The sequence below is a fragment of the Delphinus delphis genome, chromosome 2, assembly GCF_949987515.2.
Source record: "Delphinus delphis chromosome 2, mDelDel1.2, whole genome shotgun sequence".
NCBI classification, from domain to species: Eukaryota; Metazoa; Chordata; class Mammalia; order Artiodactyla; family Delphinidae; genus Delphinus; species Delphinus delphis.
In genome coordinates, this window is record NC_082684.1 from 124,547,887 (window position 1) to 124,555,230 (window position 7,344).

The window sequence follows — 7,344 nt, forward strand, 5'->3', positions numbered from 1 at the left end:
AGAGGAACCGAGTAGGACGGTATGACTAAGAAAGAATGAGTGAAAGGGAGCCTCTCGAACTAATATGAGAGAGGACTGGTCTGGAGCGGGAAGGACGGCTTACCGTCGATGCCCATAACCGAGATCTGGGAAGGAAAAACTGGCCTGGAATATGTAGGGAAGACCGAATAGGTAGCCCCCGTGTCCACCAGGAATGAGATGGACTTACCCATACCTGTAACGTTACCCTGGGCTCGGCGAGGGTGATGGGAGTCTTCTAGTCTGGGTTATGTCAGTCGTCAGCCAATCCCAAGAGTTCAAGTGGTAGACACATCAGGTCAGTTCGCTCTCCGTGTGGAGGTGCTGAGGGAGGGCTGGTCGTAGGGCAGTCACTCTTCCAATGGCCTGTTAGCCTGCAGCCAAGGCTGGGCTTGGAAGGAGGCCGGGAATTGGGACATTGGCGAGCCCAGTGCCCCTCTTTTCCGCACTTGAAGCAGGCGCCTGGTGGGGTTGCCTTCGACGGGTCCTGTGGATGTTGTCCATGGGAGATGGCCGGACGCAGGGTGGTACGAGGGTTTGGATTTGGAGGGCCACCTTTCGGTGCATCCGAGCCTTTCGGCTCTATTCTGCCAAATCCTCATGGGCGTTATAGACTTTAAAGGACATTTTTACCAGGTCTCAGATGAGAGTCTGGGGGCCGTCCTCTGCCCGCTTAAGTTTTTTTTCTGATATCAGGAGCTGATTGTGTGATAAGGTGTGTGGCCAAGGCTGCTGCGCCTGTGGGGCTGTGAGGGTCCAAGCAGGTGTACAGAGTAGGGCCTCTGTAAGGCGGTTGAGTTAAACGACTGGAGTTTCATTGGGCTCTTGGGTTATCTCTTTTAGCTTTTCGAAGTTGACAATCTTGTGGGAGGCAGCCTGCATACCAGCCAAGAGGCATTGGATCATAAGATCACAGTTGCAGCAACCGTCTTGTCCGTCCAGATAACTCCAGCCCAGATCGGTGCCAGGAACGACAGTGGCTCTGACGAGCATAGAGTTATCAGTGAGGTGGACCCGATCGGCGTGGCTTCGGGCAGCATTTTGAATTCGTTCCCTCTCATCGGGGGTCAGAGTAGAAGCTAGGATCACAAAGATGTCGTGCCAGGTTAGATGGTAAGCTTGAGAGAGGTAGCGAAATTCTTTGAGGTAGTGGGAGGAGTCGGCAGAAAAGGAGCCTAATCGCTTTTCTATTTGAGAGATATCTTGGAGGGAAAAGGGAACATGATCACTAACTAATCCTTCTGCTCCACTACCTCTCGTAAGGGAAAGAGAAGGTTTGGGTCTTGGGAGTCGGGGTGGTGAGAGCGGGTGTGTGAGCTGATTGGCGAGCAGATGGGTGAGGAGAGAGAGGTGCAGGGGAAGGAAGCAGGGGAAGGGGAAGCCAAGGGGGAGGCTGCTGCGGGATGCGGGGCAGCGTTGCGGGTGCTGTGTTGGGCTCAGGAGGGCGAGGGGCCAGTCCAGGGTAGGGTGGGTGTTGGAGAGCAGCTCTGGAGTGGGGAGTGAGAGATTCGGGTGGGTTGGTTAGTGGAGAGGGGTCATCGTCAAAGGAAATTAGGGGCTTGGATGCAGGAGATGTCTGTTTGGAAAGAAGGATCTGGGAAGTGGAACAATCGATGCAGAGGGAAGGGCGGGAGCATAAATACTAGAAGGCCTGGACGTAGGGGACCTCGGACCATTTACCCGTCCTGAGGCAGTAGATATCTAAATCATGGAGGATGTTGAAATCAAAAGTCCCTTCAGCAGGCCATTTAGATTGAATGTCTAGAGGGTACTGTGGCCAGGCCTCGGTGGAATAAACTATGAGCTGCCTACTGCGGAGATCTTGAGAAAAGCCGAGTTTTGTAAAGTTGGCCAGGAGACACCCCAGGGGTGTCTTAGGATCTAGTTTGGATTCTGAAGTCCCCATGACATCAGGCCTGTCCCCGGGTGAACAGAGAAAGAGAGATACGTCTCTGATCACGGCGGATCGGAGAGCAGTCAGCCGGTTGGGACGTCTCCACTATCGCCCGAGGCTCGGAGGGAGGATGGAGGTGACCCTGACGTGGCCGTGGTTAAGGACAGGGATTCCAATGGGTAGGGACCCCGGGGGTCAAGGGGAACGAAGGAGGGACTTACCCCGCTTCTGCCGGGTCGGGTGGGTGAGCAGAGGTCCCCGGTCAGGAGGGCTAGCCACGTGGTAATGTGTGGGGCTGGGCGCCCCTCCCGGGTTTCGGCACAAAATGTAAGGAATGGCACCAAAGATCGAGGAGACCTGAAGCAAGCTTTATTTAGGAATGCTCCCGGGCGAGGTTCACTGGTCCGAGAGAAAGGGGCCAGAGAAGTTGTGCCCAGGTGTGGGCGCGAAAAAAATTTATGGGGGTGGATGCAGGGGAGGTGCTTGCTGTGTGAAGCAGCCCTTTATTGGTAATCTCTCGGGTGTTGTGGCAATGTCAGGTGTCGGTTGCATCAACCTCAGAGCCGTTAGTTCCGCCACTCGGGGAGCAGGAAGACTGTTTGTGGCAATGTTGGGTGTCGGTTGCATCAGCCTCCTTGGGGGGGGTCCCGACTAGCTCCCTGGACCCTTCCCCGGACCTGCTGGCCTTACATCCCAACTTCTTTGGTGTAATGGGGCGACGTTTGGCCTCTGGCTACTTCCCTCTGTACGTGGGCACCGGAAGGGAGTCGTGCAGCCAACGGACCGTAGGTTAGGACAGGGCGGCAGCAGGGTGTTCTGTGGGTAGTAAGGTATATGCGTGGAGGAGCAACTGATTCACCGCCACCCGAGAGACTTCTTGTATGCAACTGAGGAGAACCTGAGGAAACAGGGGCAAGCATGAATAGGATGCAGATAAGGATTAAGGGGCCTGGGATTGGTGTCAGCCAGGTATAGAGGGTGGTCCGCCACCAGTCGGGGATGGGGGAGGTGGATTGTCACTGCCTGCTTTGGAGTTCTTCTTTTAAGTGTCGGAGAGCATCCACATTGTCCTCAATGACCCCTGTCTTGTTGATGTAATAGCAGCCTTCTTCCTGTAGGAAGAGGCAGGTACCTTCTTTGTCGGATGTCAGAAGGTCCAGGGTGCGTCGACTTTGGAGGACAACTCGGGCTACAGAAGTGATCTGTTGCTGGAGGGAGGTGATAGACGCAGCAGAGGGCTCGATTTCTAGCTGGAGTTTCTGTTCTAGGTCGCGGGATGTTGAGACACTTTGTGTTAGGGCTCCTCCCCCGAAGCCTGCAGCGACGAGAGAGAGGAGGCTAGGGAACTGCCTGCAACCATAGGGAGAAAGGTGGCCCTTTTTTGTTCGCTAGAGAGTTGTGTGGTAAATGAGAGAAATTTGGCTTGGCCATATGTGAGTAGTGGAACAATGGTGACAGGGATACATGGGAAGGGGGAGGAAGAGTTGACCTCTTTTGTAAGGGAGCCAGTACACCAAAAGAACAGGCTTGGTGGGGCCCCCATTGGCGTATTTACAGGGAGGGATGAGTTGCAAGGGAGTGCATCATTAGTTAAATTTGGGTGGCTGCCATAGCAAATTGTGAGGTTCTTTTTTTCTAAATCAAGAAATATGGGGACTCCTAAAGAGGTAAAAGGTAAGTACTGGGAGGAAGAGATAAGGGGTCCTTGGGGGGTTTCTTTAGCAGCCAAATATAGGGGTTTAGCAAGAAGAGCAAAGTTAGGGATCCAGTGTCGGAAAAATCCTATCAGGCCCAGAAAGGAGAGAATCTGGTCAGCTGTCTCTGGAGGTTGGAGGTCGTGGATGGCCTGGGTGCGGTCGGCTCTTTGTTGTGGGGGTAAGGTGGATTCCCAGATAGGTTACTGAGGGTGTAGACAGTTGGGCCTTGGCTGGAGAGACCCGATAGCCACGAGGGCCGAGATAATTGAGGAGGTCAGCAGTATGCTGTTTTGAGAGGCTGAGAGATGGGCTACAGAGGAGGAGGTCATCCCCATATTGGAAGACTATACTGGGATGAGAGGACAGGAAGTGAGGTCCCGCGCCAGAGCCTGTCCAAAGAGATGGGGTCTCTCACGGAAGCCCTGGGGAAGAACCATCCAGGTGAGGTGGCGGGAAGCCTGAGAATCTGGATCTGTCCAGGTGAAAGCAAAATGGAAGTAGGAATCAGGGTGTAGGGGAATAATAAAGAACGCGGTTTTGAGATCGAGGACCATAAAATAGGTGTTGAACGGGGGCATAGGGGAGAGCAAAGTGTACGGGTTTGGCACAACTGGGTGGAGGGGAATTATCGCCTCATTGATCAGTCCGAAGTCCTAGACCAGGTGGTAATCTCCTGAGGCCTTGTGGACAGGCAGGATGGGGGCATTGCAGGGAGAGTCCGTGGGGACGAGGAGCCCCTGGTCAAAGAGTCTGGTGATAATAGCTCGTAAGCCCCTTAGATGAGTTTCAGAAATGGGGAATTGGGGCCTGGCTGGAAACTTGGAGGGGTCTTTAAGACAGATTAGGGTGGGGGGTGGTGTGTCACTATTACGGGTTTTGACGTATCACAGACATGGGGGTCTATCCGGGTGGGGGAGATGGGAGGAGGAAGAGAGGAGGGAGAGGGCTGCGCTGCCAGACCGAGTAGGGGAAGCAGGAGTTGAGAGGAAGAGGCCTTAGGATGAAGTCTGGCCAGTTGGAGAGAGGCCCCTAATTGGAAGAGAACATCACGACCTAGCAGAGTAATCAGGTAGGACGGTATGACTCTGAAAGAATGAGTGAAAGGGAGCCTCTCGAAGTAACATGAGAGAGGGCCGGTCTGGAGCGGGAAGGACGGCTTACCGTCGATGCCCATAACCGAGATCTGGGAAGGAAAAACTGGCCCGGAATATGTAGGGAAGACCGAATAGGTAGCCCCCGTGTCCACCAGGAATGAGATGGACTTACCTGTTACCTGTAGCGTTACCCTGGGCTCTGCGAGGGTGATGGTGGTCTTCGAGTCCGGGTGATGTCAGTCGTCAGCCATTCCTAGGAGTTTGAGTTGTAGAGCCATCGGGTCGGTTCGCTCTCCGTGTGGAGGCGCTGAGGGAGGGCTGGTCATAGGACAGTCACTCTTCCAATGGACTTTGAACCTGCAGCCAGGACAGGGCTTGGAAAGAGGCCAGGAATTGCAAAATTGGTGAGCCCAGTGACCCTCTTATCTACACTTGAAGCAGGCCCCTGGTGGGGTTGCCTTCGGCGGGTCCCGTGGATGTTGTCCATGGGAGATGGCCGGCCGCAGGGTGGTACGAGGGCTTGGGTTTGGAGGGCCACCTTTCGGTGCATCCGAGCCTGTCTGCTGGATTCTGCCAAATCCTCACGGGCATTATGGACTTTAAAGGACATTTTTACCAGGTCTCAGTTGGGAGTCTGGGGGCTGTCCTCTCCCCCTTAAGTTTTATTTCTGATATCAGGAGCTGATGGTGTGATAAAGTGGCTGCCCAAGGCTGCTGCGCCTGCGGGGCTGTCAGGGTCCAAGAGGGTGTACAGAGTAGGGCCTCTGTAAGGCGGTTGAGATAAACGGCTGGATTTCATTGGGCTCTTGGGTTATCTCTTTTAGCTTTTCGAAATTGACAGTCTTGTAGGAGGCAGCCTGCTTACCAACCAAGAGGCATTGGATCATAAGATCACAGTTGCAGCAACCATCTTGGCCGTCCTGATAACTCCAGCCCAGATCGGTGCCAGGAACGACAGTGGCTCTGACGAGCATAGAGTTATTAGTGAGGTGGACCTGATCGGCATCGTTTCGGGCAGCAGTTTGAATTCGTTCCCTCTCATCGGGGGTCAGAGTAGAAGCTAGGATCACAAAGATGTCGTGCCAGGTTAGATGGTAAGCTTGAGAGAGGTAGCGAAATTCTTTGAGGTCGTGGAAAGAGTAGGCAGAAAAGGAGCCTAATCTCTTTTCTATTTGAGAGAGATCCTGGAGGGCAAGGGAACATGAAGCCTAACTAATCCTTCCGCTCCGGCCACCTCTCTTAAGGGACAGAGAAGTTTTGGGTCTTGAGAGTCGTGGTGGTGAGAGCGGGTGTGTGAGCTGATTGGCTAGCAGAGGGGCGAGGAGAGAGAGGTGGAGGGGGAGGAAGCGGGGGAAGGGGAAGCCAAGGAGGAGGCTGCTGGGGGAAGAGGGGGAGAGGTGGGGGGGCTCTGGGGTGGGCTCAGGAGGGAGAGGAGCCAGTCTAGGGTAGGGAGGGGGTTGGAGAGGAGCTCTGGAGTGGGGAGAGGCGAGAGTTCTGGTGGGTTGGTTAGTGGAGAGGGGTCATCGTCAAAAGAAATTAGCGGCTTGGATGTAGGAGATGTCTGTTGGGAAAGAAGCATCTAGGAAGTGGAACAATCAACGCAGAGGGAAAGGCGGGGGCGTAAATACCAGAAGGCCTGGAGGTAGGGGACCTCGGACCATTCACCCGTCCTGAGGCAGTAGTTATCTAAATCATTTAGGATGTTGAAATCGAAAGTCCCTTCAGCAGGCCATTTAGATTTATTGTCTAAAGGGTATTGTGGCCAGGCCTAGGTGGAATAAAATATGAGCAGCCTGCGGCGGAGATCTTGAGAAATACTGAGTTTTCAAAAGTTGGCCAGGACACCCCAGGGGTGTCCTAGGATCTGGTTTGGATTCTGAAGTCCCCATGACATCCGGCCTGTCGCCGGGTGAACAGAGAAAGAGAGATATGTCTCTGGTCACGGTAAATCGGAGAGCAGTCAGTCGGTTGGGACGTCTCCACAATCGCCCGAGGCTCGGAGGGAGGATGGAGGAGGCCCTGAAGCGGCCTCAGTTAAGGACAGGGAGTCCAGTGGGTAGGGACCCCGGGGGTCAAGGGGAATGGAGGAGGGACTTACCCCACTTCTGCCAGGTTGGGTGGGTGAGCAGAGGTCCCCGGTCTGGATTAGTGGCCCCGTGGTAATTTGTGGGGCTGTGTACCCCTCCCGGGATTTGGCACAAAATGTAAGGAACGGGAACAAAGATGGAGGAGAGCTTAAGCAAGCTTTATTTGGGAATGCTCCCAGGCGAGGATCACTGCTCCGAGAGAAAAGGGCCAGATAATTTGTGGACGGGTGTGGGCGCGAACAAAATTTATAGGGGTGGACGCAGGTGAGGTGCTTGCTGTGTGAAGCAGCCCTTTATTGGTAACCTCTCGGGTGTTGTGGCAATGTCAGATGTCGGTTGCATCAGCCTCAGAACCGTTAGTTCCGCCCCTCGGGGAGCGGGAAGACTGTTGTGGCAATGTCGGGTGTCGGTTGCATCAGCCTCCTTGGCAGGGGTTCCGACTTGTTCTCTGGGCCCTTCCCCGGACCTGCTGGCCTTACATCTCAACTTCTTTGGTGTAATGGGCGACATTTGGTCTCTGGCTACTTCCTGCCATACGTGGGCACCGGAAGGGA

General features: G+C 54.4%; 1 long non-coding RNA gene across 2 annotated transcripts; it reads right to left on the reverse strand.

Moving 5' to 3' along the window:
- Positions 1-217: 217 nt before the first annotated feature.
- Positions 218-6,990, reverse strand: LOC132419771 (uncharacterized). 2 transcript variants are annotated; one of them, XR_009518242.1, is made up of 5 exons: positions 6,802-6,990; positions 4,876-5,060; positions 3,045-3,227; positions 2,134-2,810; positions 218-1,097 (listed from the first exon to the last, which is right to left on the reverse strand). It is a non-coding gene; the product is annotated as an uncharacterized lncRNA (long non-coding RNA). The 2 variants fall into 2 exon arrangements; XR_009518241.1 differs by having other exon boundaries at positions 4,876-5,077.
- Positions 6,991-7,344: the final 354 nt, after the last annotated feature.